The 22,706-nt window shown below is 45.1% G+C and overlaps 1 long non-coding RNA gene across 1 annotated transcript in view; it reads left to right on the top strand.

Annotated features, from left to right (window-relative positions):
* The first annotated feature begins 1,630 nt into the window (after positions 1-1,630).
* The window catches only part of LOC119015657, a 187,797-nt gene continuing 166,721 nt past the window's right edge, over positions 1,631-22,706 (top strand). The window contains exons 1-2 of the long non-coding RNA XR_005073427.1: positions 1,631-1,788; positions 2,063-2,125. This is a non-coding gene — a long non-coding RNA (uncharacterized LOC119015657). The remainder of the gene's footprint in view (positions 1,789-2,062; positions 2,126-22,706) is intronic.

The raw sequence follows: 22,706 nt of genomic DNA, 5'->3' as shown, positions 1-22,706 counted from the left end.
CCCTGCTGTCACCTTGACCTTGGGCCAATCCCTGACCTCCGACCCCGTGACCTCCCCCCCTCTCCAGCCTTCCTTGACCTCCCATCACCTCCCTTGCTGGTCCCCCTCGGTCCCAACGGCACCTTTTCCAAATGAGAATTGACTTTGCTGCTGCGCGCGAGGTGGAAATGCGGGTTAAAGCGTGTCAATATTGTTTCGCGAGAACAATTTCTCCGGCCGGTTTCGCGCGGCGGCGTATCGCTTTGACATTTGCTCGCCGTGTGGACACCGCCGGGCAGTTGAAGGGGAGCTGCGAGGGCCCGCTAACAGCCTTTAGCTATTGATCCGTCGGTTAAATTGCATGCACACAGATCCAGCAGAGAGGAGGCCTCGAGAGTCAGACGGCGGGGCGATGCACACTTGGCTCACGATAGCCACCATCTAATGGTAATTGCTTTCGATCTCTCCCCGCAGACGCGCGATTTACAGCCGCTCTCATCCTGAATAGGTGACACCAAATATTTAGTGTGTGTGCTTTGTGTGTGTGTGCTTTGTGTGTGTGTGTGAGTTGAGGTAGGAAAAAAGTGTATCACGGTTTGTTCTCACGCTCAGGTAGTTGAGGAACTGCACCAGAAAAGAAAGAGGAAAAAAAAAGAACAACGGTTGTAAAAACATGATAGTTGATCATCTCTAAAAGGGACGCTTGGCTTTTCTCCTCACCCTGCACTTCATCACCGTGTCGCCGCTGAATGGTGTTTAGGGAGCGGCGATGGAGGGGCGGCGATGCTTCTCCCGCGGCCCCCAGGTGATTACGCTGAATGGATTACAGCGGGGAAACGGCTGTCCTTCTTTCAAACTGCCAGGTGGCGTCCATTTTTCTCCCGGCCTCATTGTTCGGCTCTGTGTACAGGACAGATTTAGACGGCCCAATAAAGTCCCATCTTTAGACGAGACAGCTTGATGCAGCACCCTCGGATCTCAAAGGGAATACAGTAGATCAACTCGCGTCGCCGTTAACTTGAGAGACAAAAGGTAGAGGCTGAAATGAAGTTACGCGCCCGCGCACGCCTGGAAATCCTCCATAAGCCGTTAAAAAACTGACCCGTTGGACGTTTTCCAAACTAATCAATCTTGTGCCCGTTCGCTCGTCCCTCAACTTTTCCTCTTTTTTCCCCCTCCTCCTCCTCCTCCTCCTCCTCTTCCTACGCTCATCTCTTTCCCTCGTTACAAACAACAGCCGAGTTCATTAGCTGGTATTTGCATCAGGCCGTTCCCCACGGAGCGGGGAGCTGTTTGTATCCCTCGTAGCCTGATACCTGCCAATGCTAATCCTGTTTACAGTCGCACTAAAACACAACTTAGTGGGCCATCCATCCCAAACATCCTCTCCGCCTGTCAATAGGCTTAACACGTCTACCACATTTACGTCAGAGTCGTCGCGCAGGATCATGCGAGTCATTTGTAACACTTATCCGACCGGCGGCTCGCCGTTAACAAACAGATCAGTGCAGCGGTGTTGAACTCTCCAGCACTTTTCAAGATTAAAGGAAAATAACCCACTTTAAATGATGCAACTCATACGTATTATTAGTGTTTGCTGTTTGCGAAGCTCACTTGAGAGCTTTTTAAAGGAGCAGCAGCATGTTTTTCCTCTCACCTGTAGAGCTGTTTATCCATTTAGATTGTCTTAGTGTCAAGGTCTGAGACATCGGCCGTAGAGACGTTGGTGTTCTCTGTAACATAATTAGATGGATTGAATACGGGTGATCTGGAAACAGCGAAGACATTCAGTCCTATGAAAGTTGCTCAGTTAAGTCAATAAAGCTCAACTTCCTGCGTATAAGATTACCTGAATCTTCTGCGCTGTGCGTCAGGTTTAACAACTTGGACTTTTCAGATGCTATGGATCAAATTCTGATAGTTGAACAATTTTCTGGATAACATTACATCAGGAGGACGCTAATAATGTGTTGTCACAATTACCACCCTCTCGTCTGTGAGTAGACGGGTCATAATATGTGGAAATAGACGTTTATGGTAAGTTTACTGAATGTATGTTCTTGTGTGCTATCTTGTACAGCAGATATCTCCCAGACTTGGCATCTCTCAGCACCAAAACGACCTGGATGGATGAACAGCACTGCAGGTAAGATGTGTTTCTTCATTTCAAAGGCTCTGGAAATGTGTTTTCTTATTCACCTTCTCACGATGAAGAATTGCATCCATGTTCAGAAGAGTTTTGGTTATTTCACCTGAGATTCTGATTTAAAAAAAAAAGAGGATTTAGCAACTTTGGAATTGTAATCTGATGGCAGTCGGGAGGTCGTTTTGCTTCGCTGTCAGTCAATCCTGATCAAACCACACCGACACGGCTCAGAAGAAGCAGAGTTGTCGAGTGTTAAACTCTTAATAAATAATACTTTTATTTACTTATTTTTTTCTTTGATTCGTCCGCAGTCATGAATATTTGATGTTGCGGAAGAAAAAAAAAAAAGCCAGGTTTTCAGGGACATCAACAAATCAACAGAACTGGTCTGGATGGAGGTTTCCACCCAGCAACAACAAAATAATGAGCCTGACAATTAGCGAGCGGCTCTAAGGGGGCAGCTTGTTATCCATCATCCTTTTAAACTTGGATTTGTGGCAGCTTTGGGAACAATATTATTTAAAAAAATAAATAAAAATACTAGATCTAAATCCATCTCTGCTGAAAGAGGTGGCGTGATGAGGATGCAGCCCTCGGTTGTGCCGCTGTCGCCGGTTTCACGAGCACCTGATGTGTCCTACGCCTAAGTGTTTGATTCACCCGGCGCTGATGTTAAAATGGATTCCTGGAAGTTTTCCAGCGCTGTTTTTGTTCTCTCCTTTGTTACCGGTGGAGTATTGTGTATGATAGAGGGACCGCTGGGACTGTTTGTCACACTGATCCTCTTATACCGCCTCTATCCCTTTGTTTAAAGCAACAATTAAAACTGTTAAGCCACACACTGTTGTATTTTTTTTTTCCCTGTAAGAGCATTTTTCTCATCACTTCAAAGAGTTTAAGAGCCTTGATAAAAATACCATATTCTGAACAGCACTCGTTTTCATGTGAACAAATAATGTCACTTTATATTATGAGCACAGGACGAGGAGTGCTGTAGGTAGAGAGGAGCAAAATGAAATGTCTGCTTCTGCCGTCATTTTAGCCAGATTTGGACTCCACACAGTAACATCTTGTGTCCTACGTCCTGGTCCAGATTCAGACGCCACCCTGTCTGGACTGAACCTAGCACTAGTGGCCCAGGAAACTCACAGACCAACTGCATGTGTTGTAAATCACTCACATGGTGCTACTCCAATCAAATATCTGCCGTGTGTTTAGCGCTGGGATTACAGACAAGCAAACAACTTTTAAAAAGCTCGTTCCCTTATTTCCATGACTTACCATGTAGTCAGACTTCCCTCCACGGCAGCTCCTTTTTTGCCCCGTCTTGGTACAAATCACACAGTTCTGGGTGTCCACAAACGGCTTAGTGATTAGTGATTATTATCCTCTCCTCTGTTGTTGTTCATTTCCAATATCCAGACATCAGCGTTTTGGAAGTCGTGGCTTGTGAACTTGACCATCTCTTCACTTGTGTAACCAGAGATGTGAGGTTGCTAAAAACAGCACATCCTCAAACCTAAACGACTGAATAGGTTGAACCCCGAAACAACATACGGGAGCATCGTCACGTGTTTGCAGTTTGATTTAGACACCAAACTACTTGATTAGGTATAAGAAACATTGTGGTTTGGGCGAAAATATGACTTTATGTTGGCAACATAACTTCTAGCTCCACCCTGTCCCTCTTTGTGCTGCTGCACCTGACTTCCTCCTTTGCTGCCACAGTAATGAGTAAAACCTTTGAGATCAGAATAAGCTGCTGTCACATCCGACCTTTACGTCTGTTTGTCTGTTTCCGCGACAAATGATAGAAAAAGACTGATAAACACTCAGAACAGTGACGGTGATGTAAGGATGGAGGCGTCGGTGACGTGACTGTGGGGTTGACAGGAAGTAAACAGATGTGTAGTTCATAAAACAGATGTGTCACGCTACATTCTGCATGCAGAGACTCTGGTGTCTGGAGTCGCTCGTTGCTTTTTCCCCCCCTTTTTTTTTTAACTTCCTCTATTCGTCAAGTTCTTGCTACAGTTGTGATTTTCTTTTTTAATGGCTCATCATCAGCTTGTGAAATTGTTCCAACCATCCAGTCAGTATCCAGCAATAATCCCCTCATAATGAAGTCATTTTCATTTTTTGGAGTACACTTGGCCTTGCTCCAGGTTCCCTCAGATGGCGACCAGATGTCGAGATGTATCTCTAAAGACTCCCCAACACTTCAACATTTCATTTTTTTTATTTTTTACGGGCTTCTTCTCTCGACATGTGAATCTGTCATTCACACATGAGGGAGAGAATCAGTTTTTAGGCTCAAGCTTATGTGTTTTTTTTTCTCCTCCTCCTCCTCAGCGAAAAAAAAAAAACCCTTTAGACTCGAAAAATATTGATCGGCATCCATGAGTCCTTTGAGCGAGAGGGTCTGATTGTTGGCAAAACATTTAAACATGCAATTTGGTGGTATCTGCCTCTCTCATTAAGCCACTGCACAAGGCTGAATCTAAAGCAATGACAAGTAAGTGGCGAGTGTAAACAGGCAGGATTTGCTTGCCAGCAGAGGCGAGTGTGTTAGTAAAGGGGGTCCAGGGAGCGAGGAATAGTCTTGAAATATTTATAGGGTTTGACTTGAATCCCTCCCTGAGGATCGAGCATTGAAAACTTGCAATCTGTGGATCGCCAAAGGCAAACTGACGCAGAGGTCAAGCCTATAGGTTTTTCTTTACATGAAAACAACTCGTAAAAGGGAAAGAGACAGAGCAAGAGGAGAGAATAATATATTCTGCACCCGGGAGCAGGATTTTAGCTTGAGAGGGTTATGGATTTTTTTTTTCTTCCTCCTTCCTCCCTTCTTTTTTTTTTGTTGTTGTTGTTACAGACATCTCCCCTCATTTTCCCCGGGATCAAAAATCCATTTTGGATCATCCATTCAATATTAAATCTGGCAGGTACTTGTATACACAACAAACTCAATTTGCCGCGGCGATTCTGAGATCTTTCACGGACGTGTCGCTGACAGACAACAAAGATCCTTCTCTTTCTTTTTTTTCTTTTTTAGCGGCAACAGGTCGAGCGACGCCCGCTCGTTGTTACTGAGGGGGGAAAAAACGGACACCGCTCACTTCTGTTTAGAAATGAATATTGAAAGAGTTCCCGTCACATCATCCGTGACTTTATCGCGCAGTTATCCGACAGACACTCGGAGCTGTTTTCATGCCGCAACGGAGGCCGGCCACTCCACTGTGCCGCCACCCACGACTCGCACCAAAACAGAGCGAGGTTGAGTCTCATTTCCTCATGGTTACCCAGGCAATGAGGCCAGGAAATTGGACAGTAGGAGGCAGCCTCTCAGCGCACCATATGACATGCCTCAAATCCCTCTAAAGGACTCCTTAAGAGAAGCCACAACTCTGCCTGATTACTTTTTTTTTTACCGTCTTTATTTCAGCTTCTCTCTCCAATCTGGATTTTTTTTTTTTTTTTTTTAAAGCGGAAAGCAATTATTTTTCATCCGAGCCGCGAGAACTCTCCTGCAATTGTCCGCCCGCCGCACGCTGTAATTTGCTGAAATGAGGCGAGACTTGTGTCCTCTTGTGCAATATTCGCCCCGTTTTTCGTTGCTCCCTGAAAAAAAAAACAAAAAAAAAAACACAACATGTGAAGTAATTACGAGGCAACAATTACCCAGCCGCGGACCAGACGTAATCGATAGGCCATCAGACAGTCGGGTCGGAAAGGGGGAGGGCAGATGTCAGGGGTCAAAGTTCAGCCTCTCTCTAACTCGGTGTGTATATGTGTATGTATGCATTGTGTTGGTCTGGGTTCCTCTGGAGGAAGAGGATGCTGATTCATAACCAGCAGGGGGAACGGACAGTGAGGTGGAGTCCAGCTGTAGCTCCGCGAGCTATTCTTCTCCGGGCGGCGAGTATTGATTAGTATCCAGCACATTATCGTAGCCCTGAGGAGAGGCAATCCAAACAGCTGGGATAACACTGGAGGTCCCTGCTCCGGCACACCCTGGAGGGAGGCGAGCGGGGGGGAGGGAGGTGAGACTGAGGCTGATAACATCACAACACCTCAAATATGTGGACGAGTGGAGACATTTATCCATCAGGTGGTCGCCGACAGAACATCTTAAACAAGCCAGAGTTTAAAATTGAGAGTTGAAAATGAGAATTTGTACTTAAACGTGTTTTTATTTAAGCATTTTTTTTCTCGTGAATGTGTTCAAAACTACGCAGGGGAAGTAGTCAGATCGTATATATTTAAGTAAAAGCAGCTAAACTCTCAGCTTATATCAGTGAAATACTAGTCAAAGTCATTCATTCACATTTGTACTCGAGTAAAAGTACTTCATCCACCTCCAACACAAATACAAGGCGCCTCCTGATTGAAATAAGTTTAAATAGAAAATCTGCAACTGGAAAAAGTTTGTATTGTCTCATTGAAATAATATTTGATTGTGATAACCTCTTATATTTAGTGCAGTGAGACATTTTATTTACTTTATGACTTTTTTAAGGCATTTTTTTTGTGTTTAGAGTGAAAAACTACTAAAAGTTCATTCACTTAGATATTTATGAGTAAAAGTACTGAAGTATCAGCGTGACAACAAAGTACGAAGAGTAAAAGTTGCACTAAATATAAGAGACAATCCTTTATGGATCAAAGATATATTCTGATAAAGTTACTGTTAAAACTTCCTGCATTTCCACATTAAAATGTCTCAAAACGAGTGGATCTTTCTTACAGACGGGGCGATGACAACTCCCATGATTCAACAGTATTATTTTGTATTGATTTAAATTGAAGTGAAGGTAAAAGCGGCAGAAAACGTTCCTGAAGTTCAGAACAACAGCTTCTTAATCCTGCGAGTGATATTTATGTTATTCGGTCCTTGTCCTGTGACATCGTTACTCCTAATTGGCGCTGGTGAGTAATCAGCCGGCACACCTGCTGAGTATTAGCGTCTGATTGTGACACCTCCACCGACTGATGGGCCCTTTTTTAAAAAAAAAAAAAAATGGAAGTGGAGGGCTGGAAAACAGAAACGGTATTGTTGGGAATGATTTGATTGGATAGCGGCGCAACAGCAGCTCGATTATTTCTCTGCGAAATCAACTTAAAGGTACGACGACGATGATGATGATGATGATGATGATGCATTTGTTTAATCAGTGGAGAGGATTGATGCGCTGCAGTTTGAGACATCAACTCTAATTCCAGTCGCGTCACACTTGTGTTGGATGTGATTGTGTTCTGCTGTTTGGATGCTCGATACGCCAGACATGTTGCTGCACCGCTGGCCGCTACTTTTAATTCACTTTGAGGTACTTCAGTTGAGTATTTCCATTTTCTGCTACTTTATACTTCACTCAGCTCCATTGTCATGGCACGTATTGTACTTTTTACTCCACTACATGCATTAGATTACTTTAGTTACTAGTTACTTTGAAGGTTGCTGCATCAGAGTCACAGTAGCACAGCCATCAGATGACATTATGTATCATTTACTTGTACTTTTGATACCTAAGTACATTTATTATCTATACGTTTAGACTTTTACTCAGTTACTATTAATATGAGTGACTTTCACTTTTACCAAAGTAATACTTTAACACAATATCTTTATCTCCAGTGATGGAATGTAACTAAATATATTCATCAAGTACTGAACTTAAGTGCAATTTTAAGGTACTTTTCACTTTTAAATAATAATTCAGTAGCTTTACTTTTACTCAGTTTTGCTTATGTGCGTCCTGTCTCCAGTGTTGTAATGTAACTAAGTACATTTACTCTTGTCCTGTACCTCAGAACGACTCAACATTCACCCGTAACGCTTCTCCCGCTGGTCATAATTTGTGATTTCTCCCGTGAGAGCTGCTGCGTCGTCCACATTTTAGACTCCACGGCGTGTTCCTCCGTCCAATCACACGGCTCCCGGTCCGGTGACATCACGCCGCGTCGGCCTCCGCACCAAATGATCCCGAACCCTTTTCTGCTGTAAAGTGGCTGTCCTGCGACGCGCAGGAGGAAGAGGTACAGTCCATCATCAGCCTCCTTCTGCGTGAGACCACCCCCCCTCTCCTCCCTCCGTCCTCCCCCTCTCTTGCAGGGATGTATCCATGAAATATGTGCAACTTCCCGTTGAAATTAGAGGGCCCTGAACCATGAAAGGCACCACAGGTATTGGGCTGTACGGCGCGCAGCAGCGGCGGCGGCGGCCCTTCTACACAGCCGGCCTCCGCGTTGTAAAGCTCCGACGGCACAAAGACACACGAGCAGCCGTCTGTAACATATTAAAACCGGGGGAAATAAATTACCCCGGCGCTCTGATGAATTATGAGTTGTGTCTCCGGAGCAGGAGACGCACGGAAATCTTCTTTGGAGTACGGCGAGCATCACCTGATTCTTCCTTTTCCCCCCTCTGGACTCCTCACATCCTGCTTAATCACCACTCTGAGTTAAAACACCATCAATTTTTAATAAGAAGACGAACTATTATTAGAAAAAATTAACAGCAAACAACAGTGACATTTAGTTTTCTTCTTGTTTCCCACAATTAAAATCCATTTTTATGGATTTGTCTGCTGTCAGACTTCACAGGGATCCTTATAACCCATGGAATATTTAGAAGTAGCTTGTGGTGTCAAACCAATGCAGAACTCCATTCACAAAATGCACGTTTTTAAGAATCCAAACATACAGAGCTCCCGTAAGAGTAAACAGGGGAACTGCAGGTTTGAATGAATACAAAATGAGAGTTTCATCTCTCCTCTCGTTCTCATCAAAAGGTCGATGTGTTAATATGCTCATGAATGCTACTTTTGCTCAGCCGTGGCATGAAAGTGCAGCATGTTAGTTATTTACATCTACAAAAGAGCAAAATCTGACTCTGACACTGTTCATAGCAGCTCGTGCTGAAGTTATACCTCCATGCTCAAAATCTCAACAGCAAACGTAGGCCAGCACATTAATTAAAATATATCTTATATAGATTTATCTGTCGTGTACAATACATTCAGAACTGCTTTCTTATTGCTACAGCACCAACAAAACTCCACAAGCCCTGTCAGACTTTTTAATTTTTATTTTTCTTTCTGTCGGTCATTTTGTTTGGAATATTTTCAAGCGAAAATTCTTTCATATTGTCCTTTTAAAATCCAACTTAAATTCCTACGTACTGCCCCTTTAAATCAACTAAAGAAATAGTTTCCTCTCTGCTCGACTGTCGATCAATATTTCCATGAGTGCTGGGAGTTAAACCACGCGGCGTCTCTCTCTCTCTGTTCGTTGTTATTTACATCTCCAAAAAAAAAAAAGGCTGCGATCTACTTCTGGCTCTATTTATAGCGGAGGAGGAAACGTATTGACGTTTTGGGGGTAATTTGGATGTACAAATACCGCTTTGGCAGTAAGCTTAGTCACACATCCGTGTTTACACATTTACAGTCGCTCTATACCCCCCCACCCAGTTTTGGTGAATCAATACGAGGCTCGCGGTGCTGCTGTGATAGATCTCTCCTCCCGCTCTGCGTCATTAAGAGGTCTTCCTCTTTTGGCGCTCTGCAGCTGACGGTGAACAACGCAAAGCGACCGGCGTTATTAACTTAACAGTAAGCGCGTAGGAGGAGAAATCCATAGGAGAGTAATGAGCGCAGGCCGCCGGCGATGCAGTAAATATTTGCAGAGTTAATAAATCCAATCCATTGTCCGATTGAATTAGGAGGGGGACCTTATTGCGATCCCGCCCCTCCCATTGGTTCACGTGGCTGTTTTATAGACTGGTACAGTGAAACATCTTCATCATGGAAAAAAACAGCACCCCCCCACCACCAGCACCCAACCCACCCCGGGACGGATCCCTATTTTGTTTTCCGAGGGCACCTCTGACAAGTCGAGCATCCGTCTCGGCACGATTTAAAGGTGAACAACTTTATCTGGCGCCACTTTAAAGAACATCACCTCCAGAAGATTGATACTGTCAGAAGTGAAACATTGTTGAGCCACATGACTGATGGGGCCGCTCCGAGGAAAAAGTGGAGCGCTTGATGAGATATTAATCAGGCGGTGGCGGCGGCGGGAGAAAGGGGGTGGAGCAGCCGGTGCGGATCCTAAACGCGAGGTCGTGATGGAGATGTTGGAGATCTGAGGCGTCTGCGGCGAGGCGGGGCTTGTTGGAGGGACGGGACGGGGGGGAATAATGAATCGCTCCATTAGCATATTGTCACTGGTTGTCTTGTTTACTCCGAGGTGTTTGCCAAGCAGCTCTCCCCAAGGAGAAACGGTGGCGCTTCACAGTAACTTCTGGAGTAAACAGTGGTATGCTAATGTGCATGCAAATACCCACGTGCCCGGGCGAACCAAAAAAAAAAAAAACACACACACAATCAACTTTGCTTTTAACAACCTGTGACGGGGCGATGGCTCACGTTCTCTTGTCAATATTTATTGCAGAGCGGGAGGATGGGAGGGCTCAACACGGAGACGCTAAAGGCCTCGAACATCTCGGCGTCGTCGTGCCGAATCAAAGGGTACAAAACAGGCGAGTTTACCCACTGCAAACATCCGAGACGCCCGGGCAAAACAATCCGGCACAATGCCGCTCGGAAGCTATCGCACTGACGTTTTCCATCACGTCTCATGACCCGTACACGCTCGTATCATCATTTCCTGTTGATTACACTTGTACTTGCAAAAAAAAAAAAAAGAAAATAGAGGGGGTCGGGATGTTCATCTCATCCTGTCTCTATTCCCTCTCTCTCGTTTTCCCACCTTTCCCCCCCATCCGCCGTCTCTCCCTCTTTGTCTGCCTACATCCTTCTCCCTCCTAAAAACTCTCTCTCCGCCAGGCGCTGCGACTCGGGGGCTTGCGTAATTGCCGGTAGTCTGCTTAACAGTCACAATGCCTTACTGTAATCAAAGAACTGACAAAAGACCTCTTTCATTCCACTGTCTGCCTCTGTGTACAGTATAATAAGCTTCCATCTCGCTCGCATGTCGAGAAGCCAAGGACCCCGGCGCAGTAATTTTGCATTGAATGAGATGCAGGTGATCAAAGTCCGCATAGTCTTTTTGATTCTGTAGAATAGCCAGGCCCTCCCTCTGCTATGCCTTTTGAACATCTTAAGATTCCTCCGTGTTAAAAAAAAAAAAAAAAATGCTATTCCTGCATTCTTCTTGTAGATATTCCCACTACAGTGAGAGGCTGGATCCCCAGCGTTTTTTTTAGGGGGGGAAACTTTTGAAAGTAAAGGACAAGCAGCTTTTGGTGGAATGAAACCCAGACTTTGTCCGTACATCTGTTGGAGAGCAGCAGCAGCAGTGAGCGAGCCTGGATTCACTTAGTCTGCAGAATGACTAACTGCTCATTTCTGCTACATTTAACACCTGAAAGGAGCTCTGATTCATGTTTCATCCTCATATGTCATCACAGTCGTCTTTTCTTGTTCTAAAGGCTGCAGAGTGATGTTGTTTTTTTGATCTTACCAGACTTACTTGTCATTAAATCCACATTACTGGTCATTATCGGTCAAAAATCTCCTTTATGCTAATGTTTAATATGTGTTGCAACATCAATATTGAGTCATGTGGTCACAAATACTGATATATTTGAGATTGTCACCCGGTCCAAGCATTCATGAAGTGCTTCTGAGGAGATTTTTATATTAACAAATATCGATATGTAACCTAAAAATATCACAATTTCATTTTAAAGTACAATACATGAGAATTGGCCACCTTGAAGTCATACTTCATGCGGCATATCACCAGAGTCACTGCTGCGAGTTGTGCTGTGTTTCCACATCCATGACAGTAGCTACTCTTAGCTTTATAGCTCAGTTAGCTGTGCAGGTTGTGGGACTACCAAGCGGCTTTTTTTCTTTCTTTCTTTTTTTTTTTTAAGGCCAGAGGCTAGCTGGTAAACATGCTAACTTCAGTAGATATCTCTGAAACAATATCTGTTAGTGGTAAAAGCAGTTTGTGATGAATAGCTGCCATTTTGTGTCCATTTTGAAACCAATATGATCTAGGTGATGTTACTACAAAGCCTATTTCTTGCTTAAAAAGGTTTCAGAAAAACATTTTAGTGTATTGTTTCATTGTTTCTACTCTTTTTTTTAAAAACATTTCATTTTGAGTTTTTATAGGTCGGACAACATTTTGTGCCTTGCTTTCAAAAGTTTATCTGATTAAACTGTCAAAGTGGGCACCTGTTCCTTGCCTCAGATGTTTTAACAAACATAATTCAGTGTATCTCTCAGCTTTAACATGATAAAGTTTCTCTTTTTTTGACACCATGTTGGGCACCAAACAAACGAAAAGAAAAAAGCCACTCTGTTCAGGTCAGTAGTTGTTTGCTCACTTTTTAACCTTTATTATCTACTTAATCCCTTTCACTACCACTTCTTCTCTTGCTCGTTTCTTGTATAATCAGTTTTCCAAGCAAATGTCAGCCTCATGCATCCCGTGCTCTGCGGCGGTAGGTGGTGTCTGGCTGCAGCAACTTTTGGAACACCAGCAGAGTCGATCTCCGCGCTCCTACATTCAATTAGAGGATTTCCCAGGTGATAAAGGCCGGCCAGAGGGGCCGATATCCCGGGGATCCCGGGCCGTCCCCTCTCCTCCCGTCCCTCCATCCGTCAGGGGCTCCAAATCCATTGTCAGAATTATGGCGAGCAGTTCAATAATTCAGATTAGAGCTCATGTTTATTAATGTCCTACATCTGTGCAAACAACGTGTCAAGCCGAGAGTTTATTGTAATTGCCTGAGCAAACAAAACCTGAAAGAAGCAATTTCCAGTTACAATGTGCTATGACAAGTAATGAGGCCATTGGCATTCCGCTCCCATCGTCGCCGCTGCTTCTTTTCATCGCCCCAGTATTGTGTGTGATAGATATTTTTATAAGGAATGAAGGTGCTGGATAATGTGGTGGCGCCACTAGAGGCAGGTTAGTGATTAAAGATAATCATCATTTTTTTCTCTCCCCCCCCCTCCTTCCTTCCTGCAAGATCTTATTAGGTTTCCCTTAGCATTACTTACTCCGACTTCCACGCCGGGACTGAACGGCGGCCATCTCCACCACTTACGACCGGGAGACCAAACTATTAATTTGCATTCTCATGAAGGGGGGGGGAAACATAATAATAACATCGCCTCGTGGCCACCTGAGGGACGCGGCGCAGTCCCACTGTTTTTTGAAAAATAGTTGTTGCATAATGTGCCAAAGCTCTAAATAATTGGAATTGACACAGGATATCAACCCCGACTTTCCTATCTGTGTCTAACATATTAGCCATCTCTGGAAATTAGCTATTATTGCCTAATTGAATTTTGGCTGCCAAATGTTTAATTAAATGGCAGTTGCGGGTTTATTGAATTCGCCCCGTGTTTGTGTAATGGCCGAGACCTGTGAGCAGATTATGGAGTAAGTGCTGCGGTTTGATACATTCTCCCCATCCCTCTATGGCGTTTTAATGTGATCACAGTCTTTGTTTTCAGTCACAGATGGTTGAGAGCAACCAGGGGCTTGTTCTGCAGTAGACTGCCATGCTGTTACACTGGAGCTGATGGACCCATGAGGATCTCAGGATGCCGATTGATGTCTCTACTTAGCGCTGTGCGATGTAGCTAAACTCCTCTCTTTTGGGTTAAATAGAGCTGTACGCCGCTGAAATGTGCTGCCGAAGACATTTATCTTGTCGGGAGCCGCCTGCACCTAGAGAATCAATGAAATATGTTTGTGCTTTTATACACTCTCATTATTGTCAGATAATTTCGGTTGTCTGGATTTATCACTGCAGAGTGTTGCATAAAATACACATTTCCTTTTTTAGCCGGAGTTTAAAGTTTGCCTCTTGGTTTGTTGCTGTCATTAGTTGTGCAGTTTTTGTACTTTACTGTACTATACAAATACTCTAATGTGTATTTGTGTATGTTCTAGGAATGGGCGGAGCTTAAGCTGAACGTAGGTGGGGCTAACTGGAAGTTATTACAAAAGTTGCTATATTTATTATTCATGAGGAAACTGAAGGGCCTCAAATTGTCCATGCTAACATGTTAATATGCTAATAAGGATGAATGGGTTCACCATATGTATCCCTAGCCATTCTGTGAGTGGGCGTGGCTTAAACCAGAAGTGGGTGGGACTAACTGGGTGTTTTTAATTGAAGCTTGAAATTGATAGGAGTTTTTTTATTAAGTTAAACGAATAGAAAGAGGTTTTCAACAACATTAACTGGCTTCTTTATATTTACTTTTAGAAAATGAAACATTTTCTACGGACATGTTTCCCAGAATGCCACTTACAGAGCAGAGAGTGAAAACATGCTACAACCCTCTTTTGCTAACTACAGTAGCACTCTGAACATGATTGTGCTGCTCTGTCGCTCAAAGTGCTGTGTTAACTATACGCTAAGTGTGTGTTTACAGCAGAACGCGAGCCCCGCTCGCTCCGTGACAAAGTGTTTAGGTTGCAACTCTGTCTGATGGCTCGGGGATTAGAAAATCCCTCTGATGATTGATAGATTTATTTGTCACCGCTGTCTGGACGCCAGCAGCTTACACCCTGCCAAAGCCGGGGACCATTAATCAGTGTAAATAACGCTCTTCTTATACACATATCAGGAGTCCGTACGCGGAGACATTTGACGTGGTGGTGGTGGGGGGACGGGCATATTTGCTGCAAATAGGCGTGTGACCGGATGATCAGGAAGGTGGCGAGCGAGGAGCTGCTGACGCCAACCAAGAGGAAATTGGTATTTTTTTGCTGTAGGTTGGGACAGTAGGATTTGATTAATGGCTCCATCGGATGTCCCGCTGTTGAGGACGGCATCTTACTTTCTGAAATATTGATTGATTTATAATTTAGGGTTTTAAATATGAGATTTTTCTTGTGGCGGAAAAGTTGCAGACAAGTTTCAGGAGTCGAGTTTCAATCAGCCCAGAAACTGCCAAGCGACACAATCCCCCACCGCAGTTTCAGGATATCCCGGCGATTATTACTCTATTAATTATCTTTCTGAATACATTTCAGGGCAATGATGATTATCACGCATGTTTAATGCACTGCTCAACAATGGTCAAACATGTCCGCTGGATGCGCTTAATCCCCGTCCATTGTTGTCCAACGCAATGATCTGATTGGGCAACTTCTCCGGGGTATCGCTTCACCCAAGGTTCACTATTATCTTTGCATAAACGCACACCTTGTCATTATTTATTGCTTAATTAGCGCGCCGCTTAATTAAATCGGCATTAATCAAGGAGACAGAGGTGGCGCTTGGGGAACGCTTTACACATGTTAGCGATACTGTACTTTATTATCCAAGGAAACATAAATCAAGCGTCCCCTCGCTGGAATTAACTGATAACAGTCGGTTGTTGGTGGAGGGGGGAACGAAAGCAGCTCCCGCACTCAGGTATCATGGGGAAGTGGACAACAACGGAGACGCTATCGCCTCGTTTTTCTCCAAAAGAAAATTAAGTCAGGACAAAGAGGAAGATGGTAACGTTACAATCTCTCTTTTCTAATCACTCCTGTCTTATTTCGACTTCCTCAAAGTTTCCTCCGAATTCTTTGAAACCCCCCGAACACGTTCGATCGTATTCTCAGAAAATCGTTCACATATAAGCATACATGCTCAAACACATGAATCATTTTTAATTTGCTTCAGAAAAATGTGTCATCTACGAAGAAGAAGAAGAAGAGGACGAGAAGGAGGAGGTGGAGGAGGGGAAAAAAAATAAATAAATAAATAAAACCAATCTGTGAAAAGACATTTGAAGCTGAAAATGGTATTTGCTCCCTGCTGCATGTGTGGAAGTGCCGGTCTCTGCAGGCTCCTCTCCCCTCGCTCTCTCAATCTTAATGGAGAGGAGACGAGGAGTGCTCCCCTGTGGAGAGGGAGAGATAGGCGTGGGGAGGGTGGAGGGGGGAGTCGGTGGAGGACGTGGGGGGGGGGGGGGGGAGGAGGGGGTAGTGGAGGTGGTGGTGGAGTCATCTCTGTGTAATTAAAGCTGTTTTAATGGGAGGTGCCAGGCGGTGGAAGGAAGAGGGAGGTCAGTCCCGACGGAGAGGAGCCCCAGAACGGCCGGCCCGGCGCCCCCTCCGCGTGGGCGCAAGCTCCTCTTTTAGCCCGCCGCCACTAAGAGGATTTCACCGGCGGCCCTCGCGGGGAAGGGTGCTCCGGTTGGAGGCGAATGGGAGCCCCTGCTATGGCACCATGGAAAGCCCTGATTAACTCCCTCCACCAGTCCAAGCCCCCGCCATGCAAATGAAGGCAGCCCGACGCTTTTATGAAGGGGGAAGCGCTTGTCAGTCAGGCTTGGCCGTCCCTTGATGTGCCTCCATTGTAATTCTAGGTGTGCTGGTTGTACCGTCTCAGATAGGAAGCGCAAGGTTGATTCATCCCCATAGGATTGTTAAAAGGTGGATCCGCTAAGTTTTCAAAGTGACTCAAATGGGGGGAAGGAGAAGGGTGGCGAGCGCTCTCTTGTCAGCTCTTTCTTAGCCCATCACAGACATTGGTTTTGAAGATTTCGCTGTCTGACTTTGTGATAATACATAATGGGGATTCTTTGACAGGGCGGGCGTCCCCTGAGGACAGGAGATATGTTTGCACCCTGAAGGTTCGGGTCTGCGTTGTCTGCGCAGCGCTCACAGTCATTTAAGTGCTCTATTGAGCGAGGATTTTTCATGAAGTGTTTCCGCAGATGTTTTTATAGGCAGATTCTTTACAGTGAGGGTGTCCAACGTACGCCGCACGGGCCAGAACCGGCCGTCCAAAGGGTCCAATCAGGCCATCTGTATGACTTTTGTAATATTCTGATAAAATGCACTGCTATTCCTGATTTGTCCATTGGAGGACGATGTTTAGGATTAAGAGCAGCAGGCCCTTTGCTACGATCCTTTGTACTTAAAGGGCAACACCACCAATTTTACACATTAAAGTGTGTTTACAGGACTGTGTATGTGGAAAAAAAAAATGTATAAAGTCTTTTGTGGCTCCGGAGGAAGCTGCATGTAATCTGATAAATTACCTCCAGTGATGTCACTCTGTGGCCCAGATGCATTGTGGGTAATGTAGGCAACTGTATTTTATTCTTTTTCATTAAAAAGAATGTGTCAAATAAAATAAGTTATATCTCTATTAGTTTGTTTCTAAACTGTCCCTAATGTCCCCAGCAGTGTTATAGTACTGCTTTTAATGACCTGGTTCCTACATTACCCACAATGCACCTTAGCCACTGAGTGACATCACTGGTGGCAGTTTATTAGATGACACGCAGCTTCCTCTGAGGATTTACACTACTCTAGTAGTGCTCCACAGGACCTTTAAACACACTTTTTAAAGTGTACAATTGGAGTTACAGGTACGCTTTAAATGACTTCATGTCTCCTTTACAGAGACCACAATAAAATATATCTAATAAAATTGCATAGAGGAAGTATATGTTGATCCTGTACTATCTGCTCTTTAGTCTTACCACCATTTCTGATGATGCCTGAGAACTAATTGGAGTTTATCTGGTGTTTCTGTTCTAAGAAAGCAGCTCGCTGTAAATTAGGACCGGGAGCTATGTTGCCGCTTTCTGGAGTCTCACACACAATTTTTCTCTCGTCCTTCTCTGCCTGTCACAGATTGTAGCTTAGCAACCTTTCATAATGAGCCCTCCATGACCTTGAGGGCGGCTTTTTCCTGCTCCCCCCCCCACCCCCCACTTTTTCAATCACTGCCAATTCCCTCTAAATTTAACCATCATTAGAAAAATCTGAAAGCCAGATTTTTAAACTTCCCAAACATGTCAATAAATCTCCTGACCCGCTCCGTTTTGTCGGATCCACGCTCCCTGACGTCTTCCTTCTCGAGCCTGTCGAGGAGCGAGATCATTAAATCTACTTCACGGTGATAAAACCAGACTTTCTTCTTTCTTCCTCCACTTACTGAGAGTCATTTGTAAGGCTGAATTAGTTTGGAGAAGAGAGATGCCTGCTCTGCCTCGCCCCTGGCACGGCAATATTCTTAATTTTTAGGAGAGGGAAAAGGACCGGCTTGAAACGATCGGGTGGCGACTCCCTCTCATCTCCCCCGCGTTTTTGTCATTTGTTAACGCACTTGACCTCATAATCAGACTGCCGGCGCAACAAGGCAGCAAACAAGTTATGTCATGTTATCAATTTATCCGACATGACAAAGTAATAACTGCAATAAATGAACATGTACTTTGGAAACGGCAGCGGCGCAAATTGAAACACTGGAGTGTGAGATGTGCCTCTCGCGCCCAAAAGAAGGCGCAATGAAGATGATGGAAAATCTAATATGAAGGAAGACAAGTGTTTACATTGCGGCTTCGTGCGTTTTACATCCTAAGTACTCTCCGTCGCTCCGCTAGCATCCCCAGGGCTGCTGCCACTGTTAGCAAAGCATCTGCGACAGAATTGGAATACAGTTCCAGTCCCTCCACGAGGAGATGGGCCGCAAATAAAACTGCTGTGATCAGACGAAACAACCGGGAAAAACAGATAACAATCAGGTTTTTCAATTTGCAGCATTTGGCTGATTTGTGGCCTGTTGGGTGCAGGTCTGCTCACACGGTGGAGGGGGGGGCAGGTCCAGTTGGTTCCAGTCAGAGAGTCTAAATCAATCCATCAATCACCGGAGCAAAGGATTTCAAACACGGCTCGACTCAAGCTGGAATACATCTCGATACATATTTCATGCAGCCTCCTTGAAGTCACTCTCATTTGACATCAATTCTCCGAGCGGTCCACAAAGGCCCTGGGCAGTCCACCTGCACACAGGACAAGCCGGGCCGGTTCAGTCCTCCCTTTATTCTCCGTGCCCCGGGCGCTTCACAGTTCAGCAGCTCTGCACACCAAACAGCACATCAGCCCCCCGACAAATACCGGCGACTGGGAGAACACCGTGTTTTCTCTTGCCGTGGTTTCTACGAGGCCCGCGAGAAACTGAACGGAGGAGTCTCACCTGGAACCATGAAAGGAGCCATCAGGGGAGCTCAAAATCCCCCGAAACACCTGCAGGTCGAAGGATCAAATCAGGCCACAGACTTCTCTGCTCCACTTTACTGCGTGTCTTTGTACAGAGGGAAGTGGTGGAGCGGTCCGATGGAAGCAATGAAAGGAAGGAGAGTGTCGTGTGGATTTCTATGTCTTCATAACGTACTTTGATCGATCTCAGAGTTCGGATCAAAGATAATATGTGAGCTTTTCACAATAAAACCACTAAAAAGTGACTCACATTATTCTAAATGTTTCCAACAATGTTCGACCCAAATGTAACAATGTGTTTCGGTTGGTGGCCTGTCACTTTAACTTCAGGTGAAGCATCAGTGAGGGTATGAATGTGAATGTGATTATCAATCAGTCAACTCGGTTGGCAAACATGTTGAATAAGAGCCACCAGGAAGTGCTTCCTTTAGGTGGAGACGTAAAGTCGTCACTTCTTTGCTGCAATTAAAGTGAATTTTCAAAATAAAATGCGTCCATTTGTTGAACGATAAACTCGCATTGTTAGCTTTGACTGCTATCAGGTGGCTTTTCTTCTTCCTGGGAAACAGACTCTCTCTCAATCTGATTGGCTGTATTTGCTGAGTGAAAGTGAAAGTCATGACCAGTATTTATTGTCGCACCTGCTCCCTCCCATTCACGACCACCACCGGTCCTCACCGATGCCTCCTCCTCCCAACTTTTTTATCCCGCAGCTTCAGTCTCTGAAGCTAAAAGTATACCCTGTCATCTTTAAGCTTGTAATTGCTCGACTTGCTGTTGCCCCCTTGGTATTTTTTATGGGTTTTTTTGTTTTTTTTTCTCAGGCTGCAGCAATTACAGAAATACAATGAGGCTTGGCTTCTTTCTCGCGGGGTGTAGAATGTATATACTAATTCGCAATAAAGTGCTACAGCTGTCAGTGCATTTTCTGCTCGGTTACTTCAATAAATTGGAACTCCGAGTAGGGAACGGAACGGGAATATCGCTCCAGACGCGGAGGGGGAACCCTCTCGCAAACACAATTTTCATTTTCCTGCGATGAGAAAAATGCAAGTTGTCGTCTGAGAGATAGACGAGCGCCGACGCCGCGGCGCCCTAATAATGGATTTCACTTTTCAGGAAACAATTATTGCAGACTGGAAGTAAAACAGCTCCGTTTCTGATATCGAATTATGTAAATTGACAGCAACAAAACTGCTTGATTACAGCTGGCGACCTCCTTCTTTGTCTCTCAGAAGTGACCTGCTTATTTTTGTTATTTCGAGGCTGATCCGTCCTCTGGCTTGACCCTCATCCACGCCGCTTCCTCATTGTTTAGTATCAATGATGGCCAGGGCCAGCTGGAGGGTCAGACTCGCTTCCAGATGATTAGCCGCTTTTCTCCCTCCTCCTCCTCCTCCTCCTCCTCTCCCTCCATCTCTCTCTTTTCTGCCTCTCCATTTCTCAGAGCTGCTGTCATTCACATCTGTTCCCAATGGCGTCCTCGGCTCGTCTTGGAATCCGAGCCGGGCCAAGCATCCGGAAGCGCCGCGGCCGCGATCCAGAAACGGCGCCGGAAGCGTCTGAAATCAAGGCTCTAATGATGCCACTGCATAATGCAGGATCTGCGGGGTGACGATGATTCGGGGGGAAGAGAAAAAGCAGGGGGGAGGGAGATGAGGGAAAGAGGGGGTACCCAGCAGCCAAATGGAAGCAGAAGGATGGAGAGGGGAGAGCAGCCAGAGTCGGCGTTAGCTGTGTTGTTCTGTAACTGCGTGCCGTTAACAGCTGCCCCTGCCATTAACACAATGGGACGTGGAGAGAGAGAGCGCTCCTTGTTAGGGATCATTTATTAACTGAGATCATCTTTTCGTTAGCCTTGGGGTAATGACTAATGTCAATGGCGAATTTCACAGTTGTCTAGAGAAATGAATTAGATTTGCAATAAAAGGCCCCCTTGGCTTGTTGTACATGCTCATTTGCCGGAGTTGGTGAACTTGGAGAACGGTAACGAAAGCGTAAGCGCCACTCCCTCTTCCCTCTCCTCGCGCCAGACGCTGACCTTTTTTTCTCTCATTAAAAAAAAAAAAATCTATAAAAAGAAACGTTACAGTAATACGCGGGCAGCATCATTACGATGAAGCGATGCAAATGAGACCTATAGATTCCAGTGAGCGTTTAGCTAAAAAAAAAAAACCACACACACACACACAAGCTGCGTGGGACCCGACCCTGACAGACCCGATTCAGCTGTTTGTGCATCTGTGTCTGCGCGGTTCAAAGATTAAGACTCGGGCGTTTTCTTTAATCCGCCCATTGAGCAGTAGCAGAGTGTGGAGACAGAATGGAGTGGGCACAATGACCCCCCATCGGTGGTGACTCACGCCATCTCCCAACGCCGCTGACGGCGCCACAAAAACCGGCCCTCACCTTACGTGCACCCCCCCTTCCTCCTCCTCCTCTCTGACCCCCCGCCTTACAAAAGAACCTGTCAGGATGGGACCCCCACCCTCCGGACCCTCCACCCCACACTGCTGTCATCGCCCCTGGGGGTAGCGGACCCCCAAAAAACAGCACTCTTTCTCCCCTCTGTGTCTCATTCTCCTTTTCTCCCGGCTCCCTTTCTTTACAGGACAGATGACACAATGCAGTGATTCACACGGGGCCGGGCGCTCGCTCGCATACTGTAGGCCGCCTCCATTGGCCCATGTGGGGCTGGCTCGCAGCGTGGGGTTAATTGCGAGCGAGGTTAACAAAATAGGAGACAAAAATCAGTTTCAGAAGAGGGACGGGGACCCAGGAGGCTGCAGTGAGATGAAGTGGAGCCCAAAAAAAACTGTCTGTGTGTGCGAGTGTGTGTGTGCGTGTGTGAACAGACGTGGGTCAAATATTAGATTAGATTACAAGATGAGGACGGTTCAGATTTAACTGCACAATTTATTTTCAAGTTAAATTTTCCTCAGTCCTAGTTTTTGATGTTTTATGATTGATCAACACAAGTTTGTGTCCATCTGATTGATCCAGATATTCAGTGTCTTTTAGCTCTCGGAAGATTTTGGTCTTTAGCTGCCAGTTCCTCTCATGTTCATCAACCAGCTGCTGTATTTGTCTGGCTAACAAGCCTCAGTGTAACACAGATGCCTACATATGAACTATATAAGTAAACAAGACCATTGGCAAACAGATTTATGTACAGTTATTATCGTTATTTTTAACACCTGTTAGTGGTGCTCATACTGCTTTCGGCCACAGGGGGCGCCAGAATCAACCAAAGTGAAAGTGCCCCGCAGCAGCTTTAAAGATGTTAGGCTCAGTGGAAATGAAGGAAACTTCAGAGCAGCATGATAACTCTCTGTGGATTTGTCATTATGAGAGATTAATCCAACTTTAAGCCAATTATCAAGCAACAAACGCCAAACATTTGCAGGTTTGAGCATCTCATGTAAGTTCTTTCTTTTCTTAGTTGTGTACGTCTCACAGTAAGCGAGAATCCGTTTGTTTAGATTGGCAGAATAATTGAGAGCCAGCTTTCCTCAAATGGAGGAAGACGAAAATGAGGATTTGTATTCACGATGGCACAAATTATATCACA

The sequence above is a fragment of the Acanthopagrus latus genome, chromosome 24, assembly GCF_904848185.1.
Source record: "Acanthopagrus latus isolate v.2019 chromosome 24, fAcaLat1.1, whole genome shotgun sequence".
In the NCBI taxonomy this organism is placed as follows: domain Eukaryota; kingdom Metazoa; phylum Chordata; class Actinopteri; order Spariformes; family Sparidae; genus Acanthopagrus; species Acanthopagrus latus.
Note: the sequence above shows the minus strand (reverse complement) of the source record. Positions and strands in the feature narration are given on the sequence as shown.